Source organism: Festucalex cinctus, chromosome 21 (genome assembly GCF_051991245.1).
Source record: "Festucalex cinctus isolate MCC-2025b chromosome 21, RoL_Fcin_1.0, whole genome shotgun sequence".
In the NCBI taxonomy this organism is placed as follows: domain Eukaryota; kingdom Metazoa; phylum Chordata; class Actinopteri; order Syngnathiformes; family Syngnathidae; genus Festucalex; species Festucalex cinctus.
Window position 1 is genome coordinate 21,342,313 of NC_135431.1, and position 9,876 is coordinate 21,352,188.

Below are 9,876 nucleotides of genomic sequence, written 5' to 3' on the forward strand. Positions count from 1 at the left end.
AAGAAGAATTCCTACAAAAACAATAGGGCCTCGCAGCGGCAGCGGCGGCGCCGCTGCTCGGGCCCTAATAATAATAATAATAATAATTTTTACAAAAACAATAGGGACCTTGCAGCAGTCGCTGCTCGGGCCCTAATAATAATTTTTACAAAAACAATAGAGACCTCGCAGCGGTCGCTGCTCGGGCCCTAATTATCCATACATATACATATGCATTTACATACATACACATATAAATACATATACATATATACATATACACATACACATACATATACATATAAATACATATACATATATATACATATATACACATACACATACACATACACATACATATACATATACATACGTCAAATAATCACACAATACTCGGCTCTACCAATATCAGAACAGGGGGTGGAGGTTGGGTTTCGGAATAGCTGGCCGTCGATATATAATTTATCAATGACCATCGAAGTCCGTTTACCCTCCTGTCTATTTTGTTTCATTATAGGAAACAGTACTTTTCGCCGCTCATTTATCTCTCTTGGGAATTGATCATTCATTCCAAAAGATGTCCCTTTGAGCTCCCGTCCTTTACTTTTTACCAATTCTTTATGTTTGAAATGTTCGAACTTAGCAATAATAGGACGAGGCTTATTGCCCTTACGTGCTCCGAGCTGGTGTACATGGTGAAAAGAGATATTATTTACCGTCTCCTGAGGGATCTTTAGCGATAATGTCATAAATATTTTTTATCTCGCTCTCTGGATTATCTGGGTCTTGGCATATCCTTTTCATTGCGAAACACAAAATTTGATGCCCCGCCCTCATCATAGAGTATTTCGAAAAGTCAAGCTTTTTCCCCCTGTCGTTGGCTCAGGTATTGACATGGCCCAGGTAAAGTCTAAAGTCAGTCGGATGAAACTTGTAAGAGAAGTGGGCAAAAGTATGCCCCCTGTAAATGTGCTAAAATCGTAAAAAATGGGACATTCAAAAATTCGTAGCTCACCTCCTGCTCATTTTAGCATATGGGTCCAAGAGAATAGCACAATCCACGATAAAATATTGCTCATTTTGCCAGGCCAGATGTGTGTGCCAAGTTTCATGTGCTTCTGTGCCGGTTTAGGCCCTCAAAATTGCCGTTGTTTCTTGGTGAACAGCGCTTAGCCACAGCGATTCGCTAAAACTCACAAACTTCGTGTTGTGACATCATGAAGGCCGAAACCCTCTTCTGAGCAAATATGAGGGAGGTGCAGTTAACTCTTTGCAATCCGCCGACGAACTAGTTCGTCATGTGACACCCGGTGGGCGTCACCCGAAGACGAACTAGTTCGTCAAACGTGTTTTTTTTTATGAATGGGTGGATGAGACTCTTGGGCAGTTTCCCTCTGAATATTAAGCCCGTGAAGCACTGTAGTGACGAACTGTGCCCTCTTGATGGCAGTGATGGTCTCTTTACACGAGAAGGATGTGATTTCCTAGTAGAGGCGGAGTGTTGTGGAGTGGTGGGGGCCGGTGGCTGGGGGAGAAAAGACGAGTGCTAACGGCGGCTAACCGGAGGCCGCTAAAAACAAAAGCTCACGCTTTTGAGCAGAGCGTTTGTCACGATCGGTCAAGAGATGACGAATAGAAAGATCAAGGAGCCGGATTCTGCATAAGAGAGTGTGAAAAGCGACAAAAACGTCACGGGCGCCCACTTCAGAAGCCACCGCCTCCGGCGTTCTCTGAGACACGGAGTGAAAGTTTGCATCGTCGTATCTCTGACCAGTCCACGTCATCTGACGAGGAATCCGTGACGAATTTGGCGAACTCGAGCCGCCTTCACCAGTTGAACAGATCAATTCAAGTGTGGCGAAGGTAGCAGCAGCAGCGATTTATCCCCGTAAGCTCCTGGAAGCCCCGGAGGTAAGCTAACGTTTAGCATTCTGTAAATCGAGTGATCACAATTGTACTAGTTCAGTATATTGAATGTGACAGGGATGAAATGATTTGGATGGATGAGAATATTCACAGACATGCTTCTGTATACTGTATGTGCAATGTCTGTAACCTCGTACTAACTAACGCATGTTGCACAACATTCGATTACAGTTGGGGCAGCGTACACAAATGGCCCCTTCGCAGTCACACGCAGTGCGACCGAAAGGTAAAAAAAAAAATCACAATATCTTGCAACAATAATAAAAATTACATCTTGATCACAGTATTTTCTGTAATTTACAGAAGCAGCTACTACACTGACAGAGGCACAAGCGTGTGAACATCTTGCCGTGTCCCCCTTGAACGCAGAAGAAAGCTTCACACACGATCACACAAAAGACACTATTGGGTTTCAAAACAAAACCCATGCACCCACTCATGCATGCATATTTTGTAAATAACCCCAAATTTGTAAATAGTTTATCAAATGTGAAAATGGAGCTGTTATTTCCCTGTATAGTACGTAAATAGAGCACACGCACGAGCACGCACGCACACGCACGAGCACGCACACGCACGCCCACACACATGCACAAACATTCCTGTAAATGATCAACATTTTGTAAATAGTTTGTGAAATGTGAAAATATTGCTGTTTACACACGCTATCAGATATGTAAATAAATCCTTATTTTGCTATCAAAAACACATTTTCATTTTTTTTTTTCATGTTTTATGGAAGGCAAGGATTGTTGAGATATTTGAGATGTCACTAAACCAAAAAATATTACTGTAAAAGTCACTGTTTTGCAGAAAATGCATCATTTCACAAAAAGCTTCATTTCTCCTTATTTTGCCCGAGATTCTTGAATTATGTCAAATCAAGCCATTTTCAAATGATGGTTACTAAAGAACAGAATAAGGTAGAATCATACTTTTTTTTCTAATGAAAGAGGAGACCCCAATCTTTCAAACGACACCCACCATGTCTATTTAGTCATAGCACACAATATTCTAATAAGCATTGAAAATGGGTGAAAATATGCGAAATCTGGTGGGATTCTGGAGTTACCTTGTCAGAAAATGCGTGGGATTGAAAGTGTTAATGTGGTTGGAGAAAAACATTGGAGAAAAATCATAAGAAAAAAAATTGCCAGTCGGTGGCGCTATCAGTAAGATGAAATATAAGTTCGTAGATGTCTTAAGGGCTAGACTCTCATCAAATGTGTGACATTTTGAGAAGATAGAATCATCTGGGTCAAGTTAAAGCAGCTTTTATTGCCACGAAAAATTACCAGACTTTGCGGCACCGTAGCGGCCACACCCCTTTGGCGAAAAGTTACAATATTCGGTGTGGGGCATGATCACCATCTTAAGGCTTTTCTGACCAATTTTCAACTGGATCCCTTCAAAGAGCTTGGCACAGTAGCTAAAAACGTAAAGTATGACATTTATTGTCACCACTAGGTGGCGCTATAGGAATAACTGAATTTTATCATTTAGATGTTTTCACGCCGTGACGATTAAGTTGCATGAGAAGTTTGAGATTTTTTGGAGCTTGTACATGGGAGTTATGAAGCATTTTGTCTTTCTGGACAAATTAAATTTTAAAGGCAATATTTGATGCCCCGCCCCCGTCATATAGTATTTCAAAAAGTCAAGATCTTTTGCTCAGTTGTTGTCTCGGGTCTTGAGATGATACCTGGCAAGTTTGAAGTCAACTGGATGAAAAATGTGTGCCAAGGGGGGAAAAGCATGACCACAGTGAATGTGCCAAAATGGGCCAAAACTGGACATTCAAAAATTCATAGCTTCCTGTACATTTTAGGAAATGGCTTCCACTGACTTCTTTTGTGCATCTTGGGGTGCTACACGTGCCTGCCAATTTTCGTAGCTCTAGGTCAAACGGGCCAGGATTGTTTTTTATTTTTCTATGCTAGAGTCGCTATAGAGTCGCGTTTTATGGCAACTTCATAATATCAAATTTTTCACCAGGCCCAAAGAGTGTGCAAAGTTTGGTGAGTTTTCGTAAATGTTTACAGGGTTCTTGCAGGAATCCCTCAATGAACCTTTTTTAGACTTTTTTTTTTTTTTTTTAAGACCATTGTGAATTTTTTTTTAGACCAATTTCACGACTTATAGTAGGACTCAAATATATTTGTATTCACGTTAATTTTGCAAACAATTATCGGCTTACTTATCGGTTATCGACATCGGCACCTCGAAATTATTGGTTTATCGGTATCGGTTGAAAAGAGCATTATCGGCATCCCTAATACAAATAAACTTTCCTTGCCTTGCCTATACAACCATATTCGCGCCCAAAGTCCAACTTTATCTTTTTTGCAAACTTCGCAACGAGCCGAGTGCCTATCGCCGGCTACCTCATCCAACCAGCTGGAAAAGTCGGGAATTTCGAGCCAGTTCTTGTTGAACTGGCATTTACCAATTTTCTTACAAATTGACCGATCACACTTTCCGTTCTGACTAGCTAACTGCAATATCTTGGCGGAAAGTCCGGAATGTAAACTTGAAATGTACAGTAGTACCCGGTAGTGGACAGAGTACCAAGCCACCTAATTAACAATGTTACATTCACACAAATAGCTAAGGGGCTTTGTAAGCCTCTGATCAGATCACTCTTGGATTAGCGATTGTTACTTTCCATGAGTTTCTTGCCTAGTTAAATAAAAGAAATGAAAAAAAAAATTGTTTCGAATCGATTAGCTTTACTCGCTAGCGTTTCATTGCTGGAGCTGTACAGTGTTCACACCCCTGGACGCGGCCGCTTCATTGACATTCGCACACCGGAGATAGGGGCTTTGCTTTGCTTCTACTTACATTATGGCAAAAGTCCTCTCGGAAAAAAATCGTTTCAGCATCGCAATTAACTGGCCACCACTGTGCTAATATGCTTTGGCTAATATCAATAGTCTTCTGTTGTTTTGGTACACAGTTCAACAAATGTAACAAAAACAAAAATGTGAATACATACCAACCCAGGTCTGCCAAGTTCGTCATTCACCACCCTGCCCGTTGCTTTGTTTTTGTCCCGGTAGTGTTAGCTTAACATGTGGAGCTCGGGATGCCCGCAGACAGCAACAACGATAATTCCTCCCCCTCTTGTTGTCGTATCTCGCGGCAAAACAAGCCGCGCGCATCACATCTCACCAAACATCTCATTTGCACCGCCCCACGTACCTTCGCTCCCGCCCACCTGAACTACAGTATTGCAAAGCAATGCAAACACACCCCCTCAAATGTCTCCTTCACTTTGAGCACGCAAATAAACAACGCAAGACGCACATTTTTTGTTCTTTTTCTTTCTTTCTACGGGAGCAGACACTTCTCGGAATGTAAGGAGCGGATGTAAGATTTTAGACTAGGTTAAATAAAATTTTAGACCTAGGATGAAAATATGGCTGTTTTTTAAGACATTTTAGGCCTAAAATTTAACTTTCTGAATTTTAGACGTTTTAAGACTTTTTTTTTTTTTTTTTTTTTTTTTTTTAAGACCTCGCGGGAACCCTGGGTCTAAGTCCTCAAAAATGCAATCGTTTGCGGAGAATAAAGAAGAAGAAGAAGAAGAAGAATTCTTACAAAAACAAGAGGAACCTTGCAGCGGTCGCTGCTCGGGCCCTAATAATAATAATAATAATAATAATAATACAATAGGGACCTCGCAGCGGTAGCTGCTCGGGCCCTAATAATTCGAACGAAAAACAATAGGGACCTCGCAGCGGTCGCTGCTCGGGCCCTAATAAAAGAAGCTTAAAATGGACTCTAAATCTTACCGGTGGCCAGTGAAGAGAGGCCAAGATAGGGGTTATGTGCAGTTATGTGTAGTTTAGCAGCAGCATTTTGGACAAGCTGGAGATGCTTGAGGGAGGACTGGCCGATTCCAAGGTAAAGTACATTACAGTAATCCAGCCGAGATGTAACAAAGGCATGGATTACCGTTTCTAAGTGCTGCTGAGATAAAAGATTATTTACCTTAGCCAAATGCCTATGACAAAAGAAGCTGGATTTGACAACAGCAGCAATTTACCGGTCCAGTTTAAACTCACTGTTCATCATAAATCCCAAGTTTGAGACTGTTGGCTTAAGAGAGTGCACCAGCGGACCCAAGTGAGCAGGATGAGATGGGCCACTGTGACCAAAGACCATAACTTGTTTTCTTCTCGAAGATCAAGAAATTTCAAGTCATCAAGGTTTTGATTTCTTCAAGACAGGATAAAAGTGGCCTCAACGAGAAAGCGTCCTTTTTATTAAGCGGGACATAGATATGACTGTAATCCACGTAGCAATGAAAAGAATTCCTATGCTTTCTTAGGATGGAGCCTAGGATGGAGGGCAGTATTAGGGGTGTGCCATCTAAGGCACCCCACGATTTGATCCAATTATGATTAAGGGTGATACGATTTGATTATTGAACGCTATTCACAATGCGAATGATTATCACGATTGTCATGATTATCGATGCATCTTTATTCCCCTTTCAAGATTTTTTTTCTTCCTTTGTGGCTACTTCATACTTTCAAGGTATATTTGTCAGTATTCATTAATTAAAGTATTCATCCATCCATCCATCTTCTTCCGCTTATCCGAGGTCGGGTCGCGGGGGCAGCAGCTTTAGGAGGGAAACCCAGGCCTCCCTCTCCCCAGCCACTTCAACCAGTTACTCCGGCGGGATCCCAAGGGATTCACACCTTGAGCATGGAAGAATGTTATATGAACGGAACATTAAGCCTTAAGACTGAAATTTCAGATAAATAAATAATACATTTTCATATAAATCTTACACTCTACAAGCTTACTGATTAGTATTTTCTAAATTTGAATGAAAAAAATCGCAACAATCGACTTATAAATTCGTATCGGGATTAATCGGTATCGAATCGAATCGTGACCTGTGAATCGTGATACGAATCGAATCGTCAGGTACTAGGCAATTCACACCCCTATAGGTGAGGGTGGGAACGTAGATCGACCGGTAAATCGAGAGCTTTGCCTTTTGGCTCAGCTCTTTCTTCACCACGACGGACCGATACAAAGTCCGCATCACTGCACCGATCCGCCTGTCGATCTCCCGCTCCATCCTGCCCTCATTCGTGAACAAGACCCCAAGATAATTAAACTTCTCGACTTGGGGCAGGATCTCATCCCCGACACGGAGAGGACACGCCACCCTTTTCCGACTGAGGACCATGCTCTTGGATTTGGAGGTGCTGATCCTCATCCCAACCGCTTCACACTCGGCTGCGAACCGCTCCAGTGTGAGTTGGAGATCACGGCCTGATGAAGCCAACAGCACCACATCATCTGCAAAAAGCAGAGATACAATGCTGAGGCCACCAAACCAGGCCGCCTCAGCGCCTCGGCTGCGCCTAGAAATCCTGTCCATAAAAGTTATGAAAAGAATCGGTGACAAAGGGCAACCTTGGCGGAGTCCAACCCTCACTGGAAACGAATCCGACTTACTGCCGGAAATGCGGACCAAACGGTTGTACAGGGACCGAACAGCCCGTATCAGGGGGTTCGGTACCCCATACTCCCGAAGCACCCCCCCACAGGACTCCCCCGAGGGACACGGTCGAACGCCTTCTCCAAATCTACAAAACACATGTGGACTGGTTGAGCAAACTCCCACGCACCCTCGAGGATCCTGCTGAGGGTGTAGAGCTGGTCCACTGTTCCACGGCCAGGACGAAAACCACACTGCTCGTCCTGAATCCGAGATTCGACTTCCCGACGGACCCTCCTCTCCAGCACCCCTTAATAGACCTTACCAGGGAGGCTGAGGAGTGTGATCCCTCTGTCGTTGGAACACAACCTCCGGTCCCCCTTCTTATAAAGGGGGACCACCACCCCGGTCTGCCAATCCAGAGGCACCGTCCCCGATGTCCACGCAATGTAGAGGCGTGTCAACCACGACAGCCCCACAACATCCAGAGTCTTTAGGAACTCCGGGCGGATCTTATCCACCCCCGGGGCCCTGCCACCGAGTAGCCAAACAAATTTATGCCCATTGCTTTTGATTTCCAATCACCAAATGATCCAAAAATGAAACAACAATAAACGATGAAAACATGCCCATACAACACAGTACTTTTCAAAAATAGATTTCTCTTTTACCGTATTTTCCGCACTATAATGCGCACCTAATGGCCTTAAATTTTTTCAAAAGCTGACCATGCGCCTTATAATCCAGTGCGCCTTATATATGGATCAATGTTGAGCCGCAACAGGTCTCGCTGTCAAGACTATCGGTGACCCTGCACGATCGATGACACGCATGAGCAGAAGTTCCCGCCATCTTGGATCGCTAGCTAATACTAATACTTTACCTCAGAGAAAATAATAAAACAGCTGTTTATTTATTTTGGGAGTGAATGGAGTTGTCAGAAAGCTGGTTTGTAATCTATAAAGTTTGACTGACCAATCTGACTATTTGTTGACATTCCATTTAGCGCAGCACCATCTAATGAATGCATAACGTAACCCCACCATCTACTGTAGCGCCTTATCTATGAAAAAAGTTTTAAAATATGTCATTCATTGAAGGTGCGCCTTATAATGCGATGCGCCTTATAGTGTGGAAAATATGGTACAATACTCTGGTGGAATGAATTCCACATTTTTTAGAAAATATTAAAAAAAGTGCCTTTAGAAATCAGACTTCTTTTAACCAAAATACTTTGTTTTCACAATTTCTGTACTTTTACAACAACAAAAAACGCCAGAGTTGCTGTCGCTTATTCGTAGTGTAACAACCGCTGTACATAATTCTGGTTTTACATGTTCTACATATTGAGTAACTTTTTTTGTCAATGCCCTTTCCATTGTCATGTTGATAAAAACCGAAATGCTTCCAAACAAGAGGTTTTAATCATGAGGAGAAAATCTGTCATTCAGTAAATTCCACTACTGCCATCCTCGCCTTGTCCATCCGTTAGGTTGTCCGGGCGGCAGGCGTCTTTTACTTTCTGTCCGAATGCTGCGGTAGTGTTCCGTCTAGGGCTGGGCGATATGGCCAAAAAACAAAATCTCGACTTTTGCAGTCGTTCAGGACGATTACAATTTTCATCGATTTTAACCTAATAAATCCAACAAACGTTTATTTAAAGGTTTCATTTATTCAAAAATAATTCCTGTGCAAAACCAGTAGACCAGTAACATATACTGATTTTAGAAGCAGTTTTAACATACACTTAACATTCATAGTTTGTGCTTAAATGCCACAATTAAGTAGTTGGTAGCTATTGTAAACATGTCTTGTAAACCCCCAATCCAGCATTCTGCCCCTTCTGCAAAATTACAACACATAAAAGCATTTGGATGTAACACAATATAAGAACAATTTTTAATCATCCAGAAGACAAAACTCGATTTCACGATTTAGCAAATTTTCAATGATTCGATTTTTTAAAATGATGATGTATCGAATTAATTCGATTTATTGCCCAGCCCTAGTTCCGTCATTAAATTATTTTGGAAAATAATCGTTTTTGAACATATATTAATTGTAATCAAAACTGAAATGCTTAAAAACGCTAGCATTTAATTCTGGGGAGAAAATCTGTCTCTCATTAACTTCCGCTGCCGCTATCCTCACCATGTGCGTTCCTTTAAGTGTCCCAGCGGCAAGCATGTCTTTTACTTTCGTTCCACAAGCAGCGGGAGTGTTTGATCGTTTTTCAACATTTATGAACCGTGATCTAATCATCACGTGTCAAACCACGATGAATGTAATAATCGATGTATTGGCACACCCCTAGTAAGTATAGCGAGAACAGTAGGGGCCCCAAAATAGAACCTTGTGGAACACCAAATGACAGTGGGGCAGTGTGGGACTCGGAGCAACCAAGGCTAAACACAGAATGTCAGCCAAGTAGGATCTAAACCACTCAAGAGTACGACCACTAATGCCCACTGGGTGCTGTAAAGTCCCAAAATGGTATTGTGGAGAAC

The 9,876-nt window shown here is 42.2% G+C and overlaps 1 protein-coding gene across 5 annotated transcripts in view; it reads right to left on the reverse strand.

The window, feature by feature from the left end:
• The window catches only part of rad51 (RAD51 recombinase), a 192,844-nt gene that overhangs the window by 142,136 nt on the left and 40,832 nt on the right, over positions 1-9,876 (reverse strand). The gene's annotated exons all lie outside the window — the stretch shown is intronic.